This window comes from Helianthus annuus, chromosome 4 (genome assembly GCF_002127325.2).
Source record: "Helianthus annuus cultivar XRQ/B chromosome 4, HanXRQr2.0-SUNRISE, whole genome shotgun sequence".
NCBI classification, from domain to species: Eukaryota; Viridiplantae; Streptophyta; class Magnoliopsida; order Asterales; family Asteraceae; genus Helianthus; species Helianthus annuus.
This window is the reverse complement of record NC_035436.2, coordinates 136,710,797-136,733,715: the sequence shown is the minus strand read 5'-3', so window position 1 is coordinate 136,733,715 and position 22,919 is coordinate 136,710,797.

The window sequence follows — 22,919 nt, the reverse complement described above, 5'->3', positions numbered from 1 at the left end:
TGGCTTCATCATTGAAGAACACCTCCACGGCGATGTCTGCAGTCACCTCAGCACAAGCCACTCTACCTCCTCCACCGGCAGGATCCCAGAGAAATGCTGAGAAGAGACCAACCCCTTCTTTCTCTAAACCTCCATCTTCTTCTGTTATGAATTCTTCTACTCCCAGTACTAGTGATGTGTTTGCTTTAATTTTGCAGATGAAGGATCGTATGCAGCGGCAGGATGAAACTAATGACAGGATCCTCAGGGAAATTGGAGATCTCAAAAGACAAAAGAAAGCGGCAGAGGATCATTCCCCACTGATGCCAAAATCCTTGAGTTTTGAGACTCCAATGGCCACCTCTCAGCCATCAGGGATCCCAGACGTACAGATCACAGGGGAGACGAGAGGATTACATCTCAAGTCAGCAGCAATGACTCAGACATCGGGCCCGTATTTTCAGCCAGCAGGATCCTATCCTCAGTACATGGGATCCTTCATGAATCCGGGAGCCTATCCGGGGGCACAGCAGTTTCAAGGATCCTACTTTATTCCAGGATCATTCCAGAGCCAAGGATCCTCCTTTGTTCCAGGATCATCCCAGGTTCAAGGATCCTCCTTCGTTCCAGGATCATCCCAGATACCAGGATCCTTACAGATGCCAGGATCCCTAAAAAGTTTGCAAACAGGAAGTTTAGATATCCATCAAGGGGACTTCATTCCAATGCAGACCATTGCTTCCACTGGTCCTTCCGTTGTTCCAGAATCCCAGCAATGTGGATTCCCTAACCAGAACCCAATGGGAGGTAACACTTTAAATAATTATCCTACTACTAACCTTGGATTCATGCAGGATACAGGTACCAATCATGTTATGGCCAGGGAATTACAGAAACTAAAGGACATGATCTCAAGTGTTCCAGGGGTAGTTAAGCCTATCCCAGAAATTGCAGATGGGAGCCACAAGGTATCTCGCTTTGCACCACCAATCTGTGATGCAGAGGTACCCAAAAGGTTCCATATCCCTACCATGAAGCTGTATGATGGCACAACGGATCCAGAGGAGCATATAGCACAATACAGGGAAAGGATGGAAATCAATCCTATCCCAGAAAAGTTGAAGGAAGCATGCCTGTGTAAAGGATTTGGATCCACTCTAACTGGATCAGCTCTTAAGTGGCTGCTAAGTCTTCCCCCTTTCTCTATTACTTCATTTGCTAATTTAGTTAATTTATTCAACAACCAATTCTCTTGTAGTAGGAAATTTGAAAAATTAACCAGTGATTTGTACAGGATAACTCAAAATAATAATGAATCATTAAGGGATTATATAACTAAATTTAGTAAAGAATCCTTGGATATTCCCAACTTGGATATGGCTACGGCTGTTGAAGCCTTCAAAATGGGACTTCTTAAGGATTCATTATTCTATGATGATCTTGTTATGACACCTTGCAGGAATTTAGATGAAGTAAGATCTCGAGCACTCAGGTTTATCCGGCTAGAGGATGACAAGAGGATCCAGGAGAGACAAGTAGGATCCTCAAAACAAGATAAGCAAGGATCCTCCTTCAAAAGCAACAAGTTCAAATCCTACCATAGAAACGAGAACAAGAATGTGCATGCTGTCGACCAAGAGGAGGATGATGAAGAATATCCTCCAATCTCAGAATATTGTTTTTCCGTTGATAATCATGAACTAATCCTTGCAATGCAGAATCTAGGTGAAAAGGCTAGGTGGCCCAGGAAGAATGATAAACCATCCGGGACTAAAGACAAGTCCAAATGGTGTGCATACCATGAGGATTTCGGCCATCTGACTGAAGATTGCATAGCCTTAAGAAAGGAAATTGGATACCTGCTAAGCAAGGGGCATCTAAAAGAATTGCTGGGGAGAAAAAAGCAAAGGACCCAGGATCCTGAAAGGATCCCCGAAAAAGCCCCAGCACCTCCGACAAACGCACAAGTGATTAACTTCATATCCGGAGGATCAGACATTTGTCGTACAACCTTCTCAGCGGCCAAAAGATATGCAAAAGAATCAAAAATGGACAATGGAGAAAGGCCTATTAGAACATCAAATGTTTCAGAAGGGAAAACGATAACCTTTGACGAGGATGATCGCATAAACATCCAAGATCCTCATCATGATAGTTTAGTTATTACTCTCTTTATTTCTAACCATTTTGTCCGCAGGATCCTTATCGATGGAGGAAGTTCAGTTAACATTATCCAGCTTGATGTACTGAAGAAAATGGGTATCCCAGAATCAGACATCACACCAAGATCCTCCGTGCTTGTAGGATTTAGTGGAGAAACGAAGAAAACTCTGGGGGACATCAAACTCCCAATCTATGTGGAAGGATTACATAATTATCAGAAATTTTGTGTTATTGACTGTTTATCTTGTTGCAACGTTATCCTTGGCAGGCCCTGGATACATGACATGAAAGCGGTTCCATCTACCTACCATCAATGTGTGAAGCTCCCTAGCCCATGGGGGATAATCAAGATCGACAGCGATCAGCAAGAGGCTAAGGATTGCTATACCTCATCCATGAAGCCAACCTCGAAGCCAAGGGAGCAATAGCAATTACAGTATCCTCCGAGGAATGTCTTGGAGGCAAGGGAGCAAGATGTAGATGAAATCCTCTTGGACCCTAGTGATCCTAAATCAAAAATCTATATCGGATCAGGGATCCTTGGCAAGATGAAAGAAGACATGATATCCTTCCTCAAAAGAAGAAAATCTACCTTTGCTTGGAAACATGAAGATATGACAGGTATATCCAAGGATATTATTACTCACAAACTTGGCATTGACAGGTCTATCAAGCCAATCCATCAAAAAAGGAGGAAGTTTGCACCAGAAAGGAATGCCATTATCCAAGAAGAAGTAGAGAGACTACTTCGAGCAGGTATGATCAGAGAGGTAAAGTATCCCAAATGGTTAGCCAATGTGGTTGTTGTCCAAAAGAAAAACGGAAAGTGGAGGGTATGTGTCGATTTCACTGATTTGAATAAGGCATGTCCCAAGGATCCTTTCCCATTACCCCACATTGACTCCATGGTGGATGCAACAGCGGGGCATGAACTGTTAACTTTTATGGATGCATCATCTGGATTCCAACAAATCCAGATGGAACCATCTGACCAAGAGGATACAGCCTTTATGACCCCAACCGGTTTATATTGTTATATTGCCATGCCTTTTGGACTAAGAAATGCAGGTGCAACATATCAAAGGCTGGTAAATATGATGTTCAAGGATCAAATTGGAAAAACTATGGAGGTGTACATAGATGATATGGTGGTCAAGTCAAAGAAAGCAGAGGATCACCTAAGGGACTTGGAAGAAGCATTCGATATCCTTGATAATTATAACATGAAACTTAATCCTTCAAAATGCCATTTTGGTGTTAAGGCAGGAAAGTTCTTAGGATACATGGTAACCCAGAGGGGCATTGAAGCAAGCCCGGAACAAATCAAAGCATTAATAAATATCAAATCTCCTGCCAATGCCAAGGATGTTCAAAGACTAACAGGCAGGATAGCAGCTTTAAACAGGTTCATATCGAAATCCTCAGAAAAGTGCAAAGAATTCTACGATATCCTAAGGAAGAATAAGAAGTTCGAATGGACTGAGAAGCATGAAAATGCTTTACAAGCCCTAAAAGAGTATATGTCCTCAGCACCAGCATTAGCAAAACCGGAAAAAGGAGATGTGTTATCCTTATATCTGGCGGTATCCTCAACCGCTGTAAGTGCTGTCCTTGTTAAGGATCACGAAGGTACACAATATCCTATCTACTATGTAAGTAAAAGTCTACTTGATGCCGAATCCAGGTACTCACACCTCGAAAAACTTATCCTTGCATTAATCATGGCATCCACTAAGTTAAGGCATTATTTCGAAACCCATACTATTATTGTTAAAACTAATTTTCCAATTAAGAATGTCCTCAGGAAACCGGATATGTCAGGGAGAATGGCTAAGTGGGCAGTAAAGCTTAGTGCCCATGATATAAGATACGAACCAAGAACAGCCATTAAATCACAAGCACTAGCTGACTTTGTGGCTGATTTCAGTAGTGATCTACAAAAGGAAGCAGAATTGGAGGTCCAGCAGCTGGATGAGACCAAGGATCCTTGGATACTACACACCGACGGATCCTCAAATATCAAAGGCACAGGGCTAGGGATCCTACTAAAATCGCCACAGGGGGACATAATACCCCACTCTATAGCTTGTGAGTTCCAGGCAACTAACAATGAGGCTGAGTATGAAGCCTTAATTGCTGGCTTACAAATTGCTAAGGATATGGGGGTAAAGTATCTCGAAGTATATGTAGATTCATTATTGATCACCAATCACTTTAATGGATCCTATGCTGTTAAAGGTGAAAAACTAACCAAATATTTAGAGATAGTCAAAGAATTGGCACTCTCTTTTGTTTCTTTTAGCTTAACACAGGTACCAAGGGAGGATAACACGGAAGCTGATGCATTGGCCAACCTAGGATCATCCTTGAAGATTCCAGAAGATATAAGTATCCCTATCATCCATATCCTGGCTCCTGCTATTGAAAAACAGGTGGCCATGGAAATAGAAGAGGATACTGCAATGATCCCTAGTGAAGAAGCCCAACCTAATTCAGGATCATGGATCTCACCGATCATGGGATATTTGCAACACGGAGAGATCCCGATGGGAGAAAATCCTAGAGCTTTCAGGATTAAGGTATCTCAATTCACAATTCTGAATAATGTATTATATAAGCGATCTCTTGCAGGACCATATTTGAGATGTATCGAGGATCCTGAAATTGAAGAGGTGTTGAAGGATTTCCATGAAGGATCTTGTGGAAACCATACTGGGGGCAGAGCTTTGTTCTCAAGGATCCTTAGAACAGGATACTACTGGCCAACCATGAAAAGGGATGCTACGGAGTATGCTAAGAAATGTGATCCTTGCCAAAGACATAGCAATATCCTTCACCAACCAGCTGAATTACTACACCCCATACCATCTTCTTGGCCATTCATGAGATGGGGAATGGATATAGTTGGCAAACTTCCTAAAGCACCTGGTGGAAAAGTATTTATGCTTGCCATGACTGACTATTTTTCCAAGTGGATAGAAGCTGAAGCCTTTGCTCAAGTCAGAGAGAAGGAAGTTATATCCTTTATCAAAAGAAACATTATAACCAGATTTGGCATTCCCTCTGAAATTATATGTGATAATGGTTCTCAATTCATTGGAAGGAGAACCACTAACTTCTGTGACAGTTGGGGAATCAAGATGATAACATCAACACCAGTTCATCCACAAGCCAATGGTCAAGCAGAATCATCCAATAAGATCATCATCAACAATCTGAAGAAAAAGCTAGGATCCAAGAAAGGGAAATGGGCAGAAGAATTGCCTTATGTGCTATGGGCTGATAGGACAACTCCCAAAAACGCCACTGGTCAAACACCTTTCTCTTTAGTATTTGGGGCAGAAGCAGTGATCCCAACAGAAATGGTGATCCCAACTGTTAGAACAAGTGCTCGTGATCCGGAAGAAAATGCTGCAATTCAAGCTCAGGATTTGGATACTATTGAGGAAATCAGGGATCTAGCCAGAATAAGGATGGCAAGCTACCAACAAAGAATGGCTGGTGCCTACAACAAAAATGTCAGGATAAGGAAGTTCCAAGTTGGAGATATGGTATTAAGAAAAGCATTTCAAAATACTATTAATCCTGCTGACGGGAAGCTAGCACCAAAATGGGAAGGTCCCTACTTAATTGAAGCCGAAGCAGGAAAGGGGGCATACAGGCTGCTAACCATGGAAGGGAACTTGTTGCCAAGAGCATGGAATGCTGTTCACTTAAAGAAATATTTCATGTGAACAGGATCCTTCATGCATGTGACCCTTACATTGGAGTATCCTTGAAGGATCCCGGTGCCATTGATGATCCTCATTCTGGTAATATGCTTATCCTAAAACTATTGCATTTTCTTACTTTTTGCCTAGGGATAAGGATCATGTATCCTTCATCCTCTACTCACAAACCATTTGAGTTATGATAATTCAGGTATCTTCAGCAAATTGTCAAAGATCACCAAAAGCACCACAGATCCTTGGGTACAACCCCAGTTATCCTTGGGATTATCCCCAGTTTCCGCCAGCAGCGCACGATGATCCTGATATAGTTCACGTCTTTGGGATCAGTACCCATTTTCGGGGCTGGCGACCTCATCGTACTGGCTATACTTGGGATCCTACGTATAATGGTGGACGCACCATACATCCGTTCCTAAGGTTTCTAACGTTTTCACGTTAGCTAAGGTTTTGACATTTTCATGTCACAAAGTTTGGATAGTTGCCAGAAAGGGCCATACTCCAGTTTACATACGATCCTTTGGGCTTGTCCCCAGTTATCCTATGGGCTTGTCCCCAGTGATCTTCCGGGATCATTCTCAGTTATCCTATGGGCTTGTCCCCAGTGATCTTCCGGGATCATTCTCAGTTATCCTATGGGCTTGTCCCCAGTCATCCTTTGGGATTGTCCCCAGTTACCCTTTGGGCTTGTCCCCAGTTATCCTTTGGGCTTGTCCCTAGTTACTAACTTATCTTTTATATTGGCTTAGTCCCAAGTTATACTCCATTTTTCAGGTTTTCGAAGTTAAACAATTAAGGATCCTTAATCCTTATTGTTCATTAAGATTTTTACTTATGGTTATCCTGATTAAAGGTTAGGATCCTAACTTGGATCCTCAGGTATGATCCTTAACTACTTTTAATTTCATTATTCATTTGAATAACCTTTAGACCTTGACAACTGAACCTATGATCCTTAAAATAAACTATCTTGAAAACTTTCGATTATAGGATATTTGATCCAGGATCATATCCTAAATTTCTTAAACATAATTTGCTCAACTTTTCAAACAAACATGTGTCAAAACAATTGAAAATCAAAAAGGATAATAACACAAGATAAGCGACAAAAGTTTAAGATTTTATTTATTAAACAAAAGGATCTTTAACCCTTTCAAAAAGTTGTCAAAATTACCTACCCAAAGCATCTACCAGCAATACGTGGCCCGTCCGCTGGGGTAGGTAAAGGGTGTCCATGATAATAGGTTCAAAAGTATTGTAGGGAAATTAAAAGGCGGCAGGATCACAACGGCTTCATCCCCCAAACAGAGGATCCCTCCACCATGTGTAATCCTACCTATTGTTCAAAGGATCCAGGATCCTTAACCCTAAGAAACTATTGTTCAGAGATTACAGACCATAATTGTTTCAAACATCAACAACCACAAAAAACCACTACCAATCCTAAAAAATTGGGCTCCGGCCTAGTCTCGAAATATCCATCATTGCCCAATCATGCAGCTTACTTCTTCGCTGCTCCATCACCACCAGCTTCTCCACCCTGATCCTTGTCAGCATCACCTCCCTCCAACATTGGGATGTCCTCAGCATCATCATCATCTTCCAATTCTGCTAGCCTTGCCTTCCAACCCTCAACATCCCATGTGCTCCTGTCAAAGGAAGGATCCTGAGCCTCCGTAGCCATCTGCAGTTGTATCTTGTACATGGTTACCGCAGCAGAGACCTTAGCGTCTTGGGTAATGTCATGCTTCTCATAATCAAACTTGATCAACGCTTTAACAGCCTCATCTTTGACTGCCCGGATCTCCTTCTCAAGATCGGCAATCTTAAGATCCTTCAGCCCACACGTCTGTTGAAGGTCAGCAATTTGACGATCCTGATCCTCAACCTGATTGACGTAAGTCTCCATTTCGGAGAATTTCTAGAGAAGACAACAGGAAAGCAACATCAGACACATGTGATCCTCGGACTTGTCGAAGACAATTAACAGGGGCAGTGATCCTAACCTCATCAAAATAGTCAAGGAATTGCTGACGGAGAAGAGGAAATCCCTGAAGGTCATCTGAAGCCTTCCTCTTTTTCCCTTTGCCTCGGGCAGGTGCTTTAGGGGCTGAGACTGAAGGGCTGGCAGCAGGAGCCTTCTTCTTCGAGGACGTGACATTGGCAAGATCACTGATCCCAAACTTGGAGGCAGATTTAACAGACCTGGCAGATTTTCCGGCACCTACACAATTCAAAAACAAGATAAGTTCCCTTGTTAAATTAAAAACTTTCACATAAAACTTATTTTTTATGAGGATACTTACTTGACATTGTGGCAGACGCAGAGGATATCTCTTGAGAATCTTGGATAATAATCTGGAAGCTTCGAACTTCAGGATCAAGCTTCTTGAAAGCTAACACTCTTTCTTTGGCAGCAGGGGTCAACTTTAAGTGAGCAACAGAGATAGCTGCAAAAAAGAAAAGACATCAGTGATCCTCATCATATGAGACAGAACTGATAGTGATCCTTCGAGGATCCTCTATCCTACCATGAGTGGCCCATTCCTTGGGCAGATCCTTCCCATCCGGGATGGAATCCCTCTTAACAAAGAAAAACCGACGTTTCCAGTTTGTATCATTCTTGGTAACTTTGAAGATAGGGTGATCCTCTCCAGCTTTCCGTTTCAGCAGATAACGATGTGATCCAAACGTAGTAAGATCATAGAGCTCGGCCAGCTCTGCCATCCCCAGATCAATCCCTTCTTGCTCGATGATCCTCTCGAAGGTATATAGAACCCTCCAGATCATCGGCATAGCTTGGATATATGAGATGCCGGTAAGAGAAAAGAAAGATTGGGTGAACATCGGAAAAGGATATGAATACCCAGTGAGGAAGGGAGTAGCAGGAAAAGCCACCCAGACATCTGAGACAAGATCGCTCAAAGCAGTAGGATCAAAGGGTTTGAGAACAACATTCGCTGGGAAACAATGGCGAATCTTGTCTATGTGGACATCAGTAAAGCAGCATCTCTCCACGGGAGAATCCTTGATAATTCCCTGGCTCTTTAAGGGACTCTCCTTCTTGGGACTCTTGTGCGGAGAATTACGGAGCAGCATATTTTGAACAAAAAACAGAGTAAAAGCACGAAAGAACAGAGCAAAGAAGAGAAAGAAGAAGATGATACCTGATCAAGAGTCTTCAATGATGATTATAAAGGGAGATACTTCGAATTTAAATACAAAATGATCCTAACCCTATCTCCTATTTATAATGATGATTTGCAGGGATCGTCACATCAGTGACGTAAATATCACAACGGCTAGTCCATATGTAACGGCTAGTAACCCGGAGTCGCCCGTTAGAGATAAGCTCAAAACAAAATATAACTCATCTATTTACAATTAACTCCTTATATTTTGGGGGCAATTGTTAGGGCTGGATTTTTACTATGAATGATCCTTATACGTGATCCTAAACAGTGATCCTTATTTCTTTGGCAGGCAGTGATCCTCAGCCGGACCTCAGGATCAGGATCACGGGACATTGAGGTGATCCTTATACTAACGGTCACTTTCGATTACTACAATATTATTTTGCAGGAACATCTAGCAGGATATGCCCTACATATCATGATCCAGGGACGCGCTTTTACAAATATGGCAAGAGCTGAATTGAAGATGAACGTTGTGCCGGATATGGAAACATGGCTTGATCTAAGGGCAACAATTTAGGCTAGATTATCTTTATTTCTAAAGGGGTAATGAGCTGATATTTAGTCATTTTACCTAAAATAGGTCACCTACACATGTATAAGTACCACTCTTCCTCATTCGGAAGAACACACACAACATACGACACAACTCTCAACACTTAGACACTCAGTGATCCTTGTACTCAGCTCATTATCATCCGAAGTTGTAACTACATTTTTATTATATTGAAATTGGTGATCGGTAGTTGCCATCACCCGAGGTTTTTTATGCCGGAGATCATACATTGATCAAGGGCTTTTTCCTCGTATAAATCATTGTGTCTTTGCATCTTTATCACAGAAGTGATCCTTTACTTTCATAGCTAACCAAGCATCATACCCCATTTACATAAAGTTTGGTTACATTATCCTTGTGTGATTTTTGACCAAAACAATGGCAACTACCGATCACCAAACTTCAATATAAGAACAAAATGATTACAACTTCGGATGATAATGAGCTGAGTACAAGGATCACTATTGTTTCGAGTGTCTAAGTGTGTGAGAGTTGCGTTGTATGTCGTGTGTCCCCTTCCAAATGATGGAGAGTGGTATTTATACAAGTGTAGGTGACTTATTTTAGGTAAAAGGACTAATTATCAGCTCATTACCCCTTTAGAAATAAAAGACAATCTAGCCTAAATTGCTGCCCATGAATCAAGCCATGTTTCCATATCCTGTGCAACGTCTATCTCCGATTAAGCTCTTGCCATAATTGTGAAGACGCGTCCCTTGATCATGATGCTTAGAGCGTATCCTGCTAGATATTCCTGCAAAAATAACATTGCATTAAGCGAAGATGATCGTTAGTATGAGGATCCTATAATGTCCCATGATCCTGATCCTGAAGTCCGGCTGAGGATCACTGTCGGCCAAAGAAACAAGGATCACTGGTTAGGATCACGTGTAAGGATCACCTATAATAAAAATCCAGCCCTAACACCTTAGGTGATCCTCAGCTTTCTTTGACTTGACCACCATATCATCTATGTACACCTCCATAGTTTTTCCAATTTGATCTTTGAACATCATATTTACCAGCCTTTGATATGTTGCACCTGCATTTCTTAGTCCAAAAGGCATGGCAATATAACAATATAAACCGGTTGGGGTCATAAAGGCTGTATCCTCTTGGTCAGATGGTTCCATCTGAATTTGTTGGAATCCAGATGATGCATCCATAAAGGTCAATAGTTCATGCCCCGCCGTTGCATCCACCATGGAGTCAATGTGGGGTAATGGGAAAGGATCCTTGGGACATGCCTTATTCAAATCAGTGAAATCGACACATACCCTCCACTTTCCAGTTTTCTTTTGGACAACAACCACATTGGCTAACCATTTTGGATATTTTACTTCTCTGATCATACCTGCTCGAAGTAGTCTCTCTACTTCTTCTTGGATAATGGCATTCCTTTCTGGTGCAAACTTCCTCCTTTTTTGATGGATTGGTTTGATAGACCTGTCAATGCCAAGTTTGTGAGTAATAATATCCTTAGATATACCTGTCATGTCTTCATGTTTCCAAGCAAAGGTGGATTTTCGTCTTTTGAGGAAGGATAGTAAATCTTCTTTCATCTTGCCAAGGATCCTTGACCCGATATAGATTTTTGACTCAGGATCACTAGGATCCAAAAGGGTTTCGTCCACATCCTGTTCCCTTGCCTCCAAGACGTTCCTCGGAGGATACTGTAATTGCTATTGCTCCCTTGGCTTCGAGGTTGGCTTCATAGATGAGGTATAACAATCCTTAGCCTCCTGCTGATCACTGTCGATCTTGATTATCCCCCATGGGCTAGGGAGCTTCACACATTGATGGTAGGTAGATGGGACTGCTTTCATATCGTGTATCCAAGGCCTGCCAAGGATAACGTTGCAACAAGATAAACAGTCAATAACACAAAATTTCTGATAATTATGTAATCCTTCCACGTAGATTGGGAGTTTGATGTCCCCCAGAGTTTTCTTCGTTTCTCCACTGAATCCTACAAGCACGGAGGATCTCGGTGTGATGTCTGATTCTGGGATACCCATTTTCTTCAGAACATCAAGCTGGATAATGTTCACTGAGCTTCCTCCATCGATAAGGATCCTGCGGACAAAATGGTTAGAGATAAAGAGAGTAATAACTAAACTATCATGATGAGGATCCTGAATGTTAATGCGATCATCCTCATCAAATGTTATCGCCTTCCCTTCTGAAACACTTGATGTTCTAATAGGCCTCTCTCCATTATCCATTTTTGATTCTTTTGCATGTCTTTTGGCCGCCGAGAAGGATGTACCACAGATGTCTGATCCTCCGGATATAAAGTTGATCACTTGTGCATTTGCCGGGGGTGCTGGAGCTTTTTCGGGGATCCTTTCAGGATCCTGGGTCCTTTGCTTTTTTCTCCCCAGCAATTCTTTTAGATGCCCCTTGCTTAGCAGGTATCCAATTTCTTTTCTTAAGGCTATGCAATCTTCAGTTAGATGCCCGAAATCCTCGTGGTATGCACACCATTTTGACTTGTCTTTAGTCCCGGATGGTTTATCATTCTTCCTGGGCCACCTAGCTTTTTCACCTAGGTTCTGCATTGCAAGGATCAGTTCATGATTATCAACAGAAAAACAATATTCTGAGATTGGAGGATATTCTTCATCATCCTCTTCCTGGTCAACAGCATGCACATTCTTATTTTCATTTCTATGGTAGGATTTGAATTTGTTGCTCTTGAAGGAGGATCCTTGCTTATCTTGTTTTGAAGATCCTACTTGTCTCTCCTGGATCCTCTTGTCATCCTCTAGCCGGATGAACCTGAGTGCCCGAGTTCTTACTTCATCTAAGTTCCTGCATGGTGTCATAACAAGATCATCATAGAAAAATGAATCCTTAAGCAGTCCCATTTTGAAGGCTTCAACAGCCGTAGCCGTATCCAAGTTGGGAATGTCCAAGGATTCTTTACTAAATTTAGTTATATAATCTCTTAATGATTCATTATGACTTTGGGTTACCCTATATAAATCACTGGTTAATCTTTCAAATTTTCTACTACAAGAGAATTGGTTGTTGAATAAATTAACTAAATTAGCAAATGAAGTAATAGAGTAAGGGGGAAGACTTAGTAGCCATTTAAGAGCTGATCCAGTAAGAGTGGATCCAAATCCTTTACATAAGCATGCTTCCTTCAATTTTTCTGGGATAGGATTGATCTCCATCCTTTCCCTGTATTGTGCTACGTGTTCCTCTGGATCCGTTGTACCGTCATACAGCTTCATAGTAGGGATATGGAACCTTTTGGGTACCTCTGCATCATAGATTGGTGGTGCAAAACGAGATACCTTATGGCTCCCATCTGCAATTTCAGGTATAGGTCTAACTACTCCCGGAACACTCGAGATCATGTCCTTTAGTTTCTGTAATTCCCTGGCCATAGCATGATTGACACCTGTATCCTGCATTAATCCATGGTTAGTGGCAAGATAATTATTTAAAGTGTTACCTCCCATTGGGTTCAAATTAGGAACAGTGGTTGTGAATCCAAGTTGCTAGGATTCAGGGACAATGGAGGGACCAGTGGAGGCTATGGTCTGCATCGGAATGAAGTCCCCTTGATGTACATCCGGATTTCCTGATTGCAAACTTCTTAGGGATCCTGGCATTGGGAAGGATCCTGGTATCTGAGACGATCCTGGAGCAAAGGAGGATCCTTGAACCTGGAGTGATCCTGGAACAAAGGAGGGTCCTTGAACCTGGGATGATCCTGGGACAAAATAGGATCCTTGAAGTTGCTGTGTTCCAGGATAGACTCCTGAATTCATGAAGGATCCCATATACTGAGGATAGGATCCTGTTGGCTGAAAATGTGAGCCTGATGTCTGAGTCATTGCTGCCGACTTGAGATGTAATCCTCTTGACTCCCCTATGATTTGTACGTCCGGGGTCCCCGATGGCTGGGAAGTGATCATTGGAGTCTCAAAGCTCAAGGATTTGGGCATCAGTGGGGAATGATCCTCTGCCGCTTTCTTTTGTCTTTTGAGGTCTCCAATTTCCCTGAGGATCCTGTCATTAGTCTCATCCTGCCGCTGCATACGATCCTTCATCTGCAAAATTAAAGCAAACACATCACTAGTACTGGGAATAGAAGAATTCATAGCAGAAGAAGATGGAGGTTTAGAGGAAGTAGGAGTTGGTCTCTTCTCAGTATTTTTCTGAGATCCTGCCGGTGGAGGAGGCAGAGTGGTCTGTGATGAGGTGACTGCAGACATCGCCGTGGACGTGTTCTTCAATGATGAAGCCATGTAACTCTTCGAAATGATTTCGAACAAAAGATTTTCTTATGAATGAAGCACCAATTGCCCCACGGTGGGCGCCAAACTGTTTTGGTCAAAAATTACACAAGGATAATGTAACCAAACTTTATGTAAACGGGGTATGATGCTTGGTTAATTATGAAAGTAAAGGATCACTTCTGTGATAAAGATGCAAAGACACAATGATTTATACGAGGAAAAAGCCCTTGATCAATGTATGATCTCCGGCATAAAAAACCTCGGGCGATGGCAACTACCGATCACCAACTTCAATATAAGAAAAATATAGTTACAACTTTGGATGATAATGAGCTGAGTACAAGGATCACTATTGTTTTGAGTGTCTAAGTGTGTGAGAATTGTGTTGTATGTCGTGTGCCCTCTTCCAAATGAGGAAGAGTGGTATTTATACAAGTGTAGGTGACCTATTTTAGGTAAAAGGACTAATTATCAGCTCATTACCCCTTTAGAAATAAAAGACAATCTAGCCTAAATTGCCGCCCATAAATCAAGCCAAGTTTCCATATCCTGTGCAACGTCTATCTTCGATTAAGCTCTTGCCATAATTGTGAAGACGCGTCCCTTGATCATGATGCTAAGAGCGTATCCTGCTAGATGTTCCTGCAAAATAACATTGCATTAAGCGGAGGTGACCGTTAGTATGAGGATCCTATAATGGTCCATGATCCTGATCCTGAAGTCCTGCTGAGGATCACTATCTGTCAAAGAAAAAAGGATCATTGGTTAGGATCATGTGTAAGGATCATGTATAATAAAATTCCAGCCCTAACAGCTTCCATCTGCAATCTCTGGGATAGGCTTGACTACCCCTGGGACACTTGAGATCATATCTTTTAGCTTCTGCAACTCCCTTGCCATAGCATTATTGATACCTGTATCCTGCATGAATCCATGGTTAGTGGTAAGATAATTATTTAAAGTGTTACCTCCCATTGAGTTCAAGTTAGTGAATCCATATTGCTGGGATTCTGGGATAACGGAGGGACCAGTGGAAGCAATGGTCTGCATTGGAATGAAGTCCCCTTGATGGACATCTAGACTTCCTGTTTGCAAACTTTTTAGGGATCCTGGCATCTGGAAGGATCCTGGTATCTGGGATGATCCTGGAACGAAGGAGGATCCTTGAACCTGGGATGATCCTGGAACAAAGTAGGATCCTTGAAACTGCTGTGCTCCCGGATAGGCTCCTGAATTCATGAAGGATCCCATATGCTGGGGATAGGATCCTGCCGGCTGAAAGTGTGAGCCTGATGCCTGAGTCATTGCTGCCGATCCGAGGTGCAATCCTCTTGATTCTCCCATAATTTGCATGTCTGGAACTCCCGATGGCTGAGAAGTGATCATTGGAGTATCAAAGCTCAGAGATTTGGGCATCAGTGGGGAATGATCCTCTGCCGCTATCTTTTGCCTTTTGAGGTCTCCAATTTCTCTGAGGATCCTGTCATTAGTTTCATCCTGCCGCTGCATACGATCCTTCATCTGCAAAATTAAAGCAAACACATCACTAGTACTAGGAACACAAGAATTCATAGCGGAAGAAGATGGAGGTTTAGAGAAGATAGGATTTGGTCTCTTCTCAGCATTTTTCTGGGATCCTGCCGGTGGTGGAGGCAGAGTGTTCTGGGACGAGGTGACTGCAGACATTGTCGTGGACGTGTTCTTCAATGATGAAGCCATGTAACTCTTTGAAATAACTTCGAACAAAAAGGTTTTCTTATGAATGAAGCACCAATTGCCCCACGGTGGGCGCCAAACTGTTTTGGTCAAAAATCACACAAGGATAATGCAACCAAACTCTATGTAAACGGGGTATGATGCTTGGTTTATTGAAAAAGTAAAGGATCACTTCAGTATAAAATATGCAAAGACACAATGATTTATACGAGGAAAAAGCCCTTGATCAATGAATGATCTCCGGCTTAAAAAACCTCGGGTGATGGCAACTACCGATCACCAACTTCAATATATAAAAATATGGTTACAACTTTGGATGATAATGAGCTGAGTACAAGGATCACTATCGTAATGTGTGTCTAAGCGTGTGAGAATTGTGTTGTGTGTTCTTCCGAATGGGGAAGAGTGTTATATATACAAGTGTAGGTGACCTATTTTAGGTAAAAAGACTAATAATCAGCTCATTACCCCTTTAGAAATAAAAGTAAATCTAGCCTAAATTGTCGCCCTTAAATCATGCCAAGTTTCCATATCCTTTGCAACGTCCATCTCCGATTAAGCACATGCTATAATTGTAAAGACGCGTCCTTTGATCGTGATGCTAAGAGCGGATCCTGCTAGATGTTCCTGCAAAATAACATTAAGTTCAACGAAAGCAATTGTTAGCATGAGGATCCTATGATGGTCCGTGATCCTGATCCTGGAACTCTGCTGAGGATCACTATCTGCCAAAGAAACAAGGATCACTGGTTAGGATCACACGTGAGGATCATGTATTGTAAAAATCCAGCCCTAACATTAACTAGGTTAGCAAATGAGGTAATAGAGTAGGGGGAGACTTAGCAGCCATTTGAGAGCCGATCCAGTAAGAGTGGATCCAAATCCCTTGCATAGGCATGCTTCCTTTAACCTTTCTGGAATTGGATTGATCCCCATTCTCTCCCTGTATTGTGCTATGTGTTCCTCAGGATCCGTCGAACCATCATACAGCTTCATAGTTGGAACATGGAACCTTTTGGGTATCTCAGCATCACAAATTGGTGGTGCAAAACGAGATATCTTATGGCTTCCATCTGCAATCTCCGGGATAGGTTTGACCACTCCTGGAACACTTGATATCATATCCTTCAGTTTTTTCAACTCTCTAGCCATAGCATGGTTGATACCTGCATCCTGCATGAATCCATGGTTAGTGGTAAGAGAATTATTAAAAATGTTACCTCCCATTGGGTTCAAGTTAGGAACACTGGATGTGAATCCGTATTGCTGGGACTCTAGGATGATGGAGGGACCAGTGGAAGCAATGGTCTGCATTGGAATGAAGTCTCCCTGATGGACATCGGAACTTCCTGTTTGCAAACTCCTCAAGGATCCTGGCATCTGGAAGGATCCCTGAAACTGGGATGATCCTGGAACAAAGGAGGATCCTTGAACCTGGGATGATCCTGGAACAAAGGAGGATCCTTGAACCTGGGATGATCCTGGAACAAAGGAGGATCCTTGAACCTGGGATGATCCTGGAACAAAGGAGGATCCTTGAACCTACTGCGCTCCTGAGTAGGCTCCTGAACTCATGAAGGATCCCATATGCTGAGGATAGGATCCTGCTAGCTGAAAATATGAACTTGATGCCTGAGTCATTATTGTCGATCCGTAGTGCACTTCTTTTGGTCCACCCACATACTGAACGTCTGGAATCACCGAAGGCTGAGAAGTGATCACCGGAGTATCAAAATTAAAAGATCTAGGCACCAGTGGGGAATGATCCTCTGTCACTTTCTTTTGTTTCTTAAGATCTCTGATTTCTTTGAGGATCCTGTCATTGGTTTTATCCTGTTACTGTATATGCTCCTTCATCTGCAAAATCAAAGTAAACATGTCACTAGTAGTGGGAGTGTAAGGAGTAGAAGAAGTTGGAGGTTTAGGGAATATGGGAGTTGGTTTCTTCTCAGCATTTTTCTGAGATCCAGCAGGTGGTGGAGGCAAAGGTGGAATGCCTGGGACGAATTGACCGCAGACATTGCCGTAGAGGTATTCTTCACTGATGAAGCCATGTATTCGTATTCAATGAACTGGAATGATCACCAACAGAAAATTTTCTTATAAATGAAGCACCAATTGCCCCACGGTGGGCGCCAAACTGTTTTGGTTAAAAATCACGCTAGGATAATGCAACCAAACTCCAAGTTACGGGGATTGATGCTTGAAATGAAGAATTATGATAAGGATCACTATGATATAAATTGCACGAACAACACAAGGATTTATACGAGGAAAAAGCCCTTGATCAATGAATGATCTCCGGCATAAAAAACCTCGGGTGATGGAAACTACCGATCACCAAGCTCAAATAAATCAATTAAAGTTTACAACTTCGGATAGTGACGAGCTAAGTACAAGGATCACAATGCTTAAACGTTTAAAAGTGTGAGAAATGCTAAGTGTTTGCTGAGAGCTTTGTGGCTGCAATTGTACGAGAGTGTGTGTAAGCAAAAAATGGCTAAGTGTTCTAATTTTAGCTCGTCACCCCTTTAAATATGAAAGCTAAACTAAGCTAACTAACTGCCCGACTTTCATGCCATTCTCCCACGTTCTCCACAACGTCCATTTTCGTTCAAATGAGTGCGAAATACTTGGGGAATATTCCATAGTAACGTTGCCAAGACCAAGTCAAGTTCAATACTCCTGCAAAATAATACGAAATACAAACAACCAATCGTTAGTATGAGGATCCTTAAGGTGATCCATGATCCTGATCCTGAAGCTCTTCTGAGGATCACTATCTGTCACAGAAGTAAGGATCACTTGTCAGGATAATAAGCAAGGATCACAAATTGTTAGAAAATCCTCCCCTAACACTAATGACTTGTTTACTCTGATTTTGCAGATGAAAGATCATATACAGCAGCAGGATAAGACCAATGAGAGGATTCTTAAAGAAATTGGAGACATCAAGAAACAAAAGAGATCGGCAGAGGATCATTCCCCACTGGTGCCCAGATCTTTGAATTTTGATACTCCGGTGATAACTTCTCAGTCTTTAGTGATTCCAGACGTTCAATATGTGGGAGGACCAAAAGGAGTGCACTACAGTTCAACAACAACGATTCAGGCCTCAGGATCGCACTTCCAACCAGCAGGATCCAATCCTCAGCATGCAGGATCCTTCACAAGCTCAGGAGGATACCCAGGAGCACGGCAGATTCAAGAGTTCTGGCCGTTTCAAGGATCCTCGCAGGTTCAAGGATCCTCCTATGTTCAAGGATCCTCCCAGATTCAAGGATCCTCCTATGTTCTAGGATCCTCCCAGGTTCAAGGATCCTCCTATGTTCCAGGATCCTCCCAGGTTCAAGGATCCTCCTATGTTCCAGGATCATCCCAGTTTCAAGGATCCTTCCAGATGCCGGGATCCTTAAGGAGTTTGCAATCAAGAAGTTCAGATATCCATCAAGGGGATTTTATTCCAATGCAGACCATTGCTTCTACTGGTCCCTCGATCATTCCAGAGTCCCAACAATAGGGTTCACATCCGGTGTTCCTGATTTGAACCCGGTGGGAGGTAACACTTTTAATAATTTTCTTACTACTAACCATGGATTCATGCAGGATACAGGTATCAATCATGCCATGGCTAGAGAATTGCAAAAGTTAAAGGATATGATATCAAGTGTTCCAGGAGTGGTCAAACCTATCCCGGAGATTGCAGATGGGAGCCATAAGATATCTCGTTTTGCACCACCAATCTGTGATTCTGAGATACCTAAGAGGTTCCACGTGCCAACCATGAAGTTGTATGATGGTTCAACGGATCCTGAAGAACACATAGCACAATACAGGGAGAGGATGGAGATCAATCCAATCCCAGAAAGGTTAAAGGAAGCATGTCTGTGCAAGGGATTTGGATCCACTCTTACTAGATCAGCTCTCAAATGGCTGCTAAGTCTTCCCCCTACTCTATTACCTCATTTGCTAATCTAGTTAACCTATTTAATAATCAGTTTTCTTGTAGTAGAAAATTTGAACGTTTAACTAGTGATCTATATAGGATAACCTAGGGTCATAATGAATCATTAAGGGATTATATCACTAAATTTAGTAAAGAATCCTTAGACATTCCTAACCTGGATATAGCCACGGCTGTTGAGGCCTTTAAAATGGGATTGCTTAGGGATTCATTGTTCTATGATGATCTTGTTATGACACCATGTAGGAACCTAGATGAGGTAAGAACCCGGGCACTCAGGTTCATCCGGCTAGAGGATGATTAGAGGATCCAGGGGAGATTAGCAGGATCCTCGAAACAAGAAAAGCAAGGATCCTCGTTCAAGAACAACAAATTCAGATCCTATAACAAATCTGATAACTAGAATGTGCATGCTGTTGATCAAGAAGAGCATGACGAGGATTATCCTCCAATTTCTGAATATTGTTTTTCTGTTTATAACAATGAACTAATCCTTGCGATGCAGAATTTAGGTGATAAAGCTAGATGGCCCAGGAAAAATGACAGACCAGCTGCAACTAAAGATAAATCAAAGTGGTGTGCATACCATGAAGATTTTGGGCATCTCACAGAAGAATGCATCGCACTGAGAAAAGAAATTGGATACTTGTTGAGCAAGGGGCATTTGAAAGAATTATTGGGGAGAAAAAAGTCAAGGACTCAGGATCCTGAAAGGATCCCTGAGAAAGCTTCGGCCCCTCCAGCAGATGCACAAGTAATAAACTTTATTTCTGGAGGATCAGACATTTGTGGCACATCCTTCTCAGCAGCTAAAAGGCATGCAAAGGAAACCAAAATGGATAATGGAGATAGACCCATCCGAACATCCAGTGTCTCCGAAGGAAAAGTCATAACTTTTGATGAGGATGATCGTGTTGACATTCAGGATCCTCATCACGATGGTTTGGTTATCACTCTTTTTATTTCTAACCATTTTGTCCGCAGGATCCTTATAGACGGAGGAAGCTCTGTGAACTTTATCCAGCTTGATGTTCTAAAGAAGATGGGTATCCCCGAATCCGATATCATACCGAGATCCTCTGTGCTCGTGGGATTCAGTGGCGAGACTAAGAATACTCTGGGGGACATCAAACTCCCAATTTATGTTGAAGGACTACATAATTATCAAAAGTTTTGTGTTATTGACTGTTTATCTTTTTGTAATATTATCCTTGGCAGGCCTTGGATACATGATATGAAGGCAGTCCCATCCACCTATCATCAATGTGTGAAACTTCCTAGTCCTTGGGGGATCGTGAAGAGATATAGCAATCAACAAGAGGCTAAGAACTGCTACACCTTGTCAATGAAACCAGCTTCAAAGTCAATGGTACAATAGCAATCAAAGTATCCTCCAAGGGATGTCTTGGAGGCAAGAGAGCAGGATGTAGTAGAAATCCTCATGGATCCTGGTGATCCTGAATCCAAAATCTATATAGGATCAGGGATCCTTGGCGAAATGAAAGAAGACCTCATATCCTTTCTCAAAAGGAGGAAAACTACCTTTGCATGGAAACACGAGGACATGACAGGTATATCCAAAGATATAATCACTCACAAACTTGGCATTGACAGGTCATTCAAACCAATCCACCAAAAGAGGAGGAAATTTGTACCAGAAAGAAATGCCATTATCCAGGAAGAGGTAGAGAAATTGCTCCGAGCAGGTATGATTAGAGAGGTCAAGTATCCAAGATGGCTGGCCAATGTGGTTGTTGTTCAAAAGAAAAACGGAAAGTGGAGGGTATGTGTCGATTTCACAGATTTAAATAAGGCATGTCCCAAGGATCCTTTCCCATTACCCCATATTGACTCCATGGTGGATGCAACGGCGGGTCATGAACTGTTAACTTTTATGGATGCTTCATCTGGATTTCAACAAATTCAGATGGAACCATCTGATCAAGAGGATACGGCTTTATGACTCCAACCGGTATATATTGTTACATTGCTATGCCATTTGGACTAAGGAATGCAGGTGCGACTTATCAAAGGCTGGTGAATACGATGTTCAAAGATCAGATTGGACAAACTATGGAGGTTTACATAGATGATATGGTGGTAAAATCCAGAAAGGTTGAGGATCACCTAAGGGACTTGGAGGAAGCATTCGATATCCTTGACAAATATAACATGAAACTTAATCCTTCAAAATGTCACTTTGGTGTTAAAGCAGGTAAATTCCTAGGGTATATGGTGACAAAGAGAGGCATTGAAGCTAGCCCAGAACAAATCAAAGCTTTAGTGAATATCAAATCTCCTGCCAATGCTAAGGATGTCTAGAGGCTAACGGGCAGGATCGCAGCTTTGAACAGATTTATATCCAAATCCTCAGAGAAATGCAAGGAATTCTATGATATCCTAAGGAAGAACAAGAAATTTGAGTGGACTGAGAAGCATGAAAGTGCCTTAAGAGCTCTCGAGGATTACCTATCCTCAGCCCCGGCCTTGATGAAAGTGCCTTAAAAGCAGTAAGTGCAGTCCTTGTTAAGGATCGCGAAGGTACACAATATCCTGTCTATTATGTAAGTAAGAGTTTACTTGATGCCGAATCCAGGTATTCACACCTAGAAAAGCTTATCCTTGCTTTAATTATGGCATCTACTAAATTAAGACATTATTTTGAAACTCATATTATTATTGTTAAAACTAATTTTCCAATTGAGAATGTCCTCAGGAAACCTGAAATGTCAGGAAGGATGGCTAAGTGGGCAGTGAAGCTTAGTGCATATGATATAACATATGAGCCTAGGACAACCATTAAATCCCAAGCATTAGCTGACTTTGTGGCAGATTTCAGTAGTGATTTGCAAAAGGAAGCTGAATTAGAAGTCCAGCACCTAGAGGAGACCAAGGATCCTTGGATACTCTATACTGATGGATCCTCAAATGTCAAAGGCACAGGGCTTGGAATACTACTAAAATCGCCACAGGGGGACATAATACCCCACTCTATAGCTTGTGAGTTCCAAACCACTAACAATGAGGCTGAATATGAAGCCTTGATACCTGGTTTACAAATTTCTAAGCATATGGGGATCAGGTATCTTGAGGTACATGTAGATTCATTGCTAATCACTAATCACTTTAATGGATCCTATGCTGTTAAAGGTGAAAAGCTAACCAAATATTTGGAGATAGTCAAAGAATTGGCACTCTCTTTTGTTTCCTTTAGTTTGACACAGGTACCAAGGGAAGAAAATACAGAAGCTGATGCATTGGCTAATTTAGGATCATCTTTGAAGATCCCGGAGGATATAAGTATCCCCGTTATCCATATCCTGGCTCCTGCCATTGAGGATCATGTGGCTATGGAAATCGGAG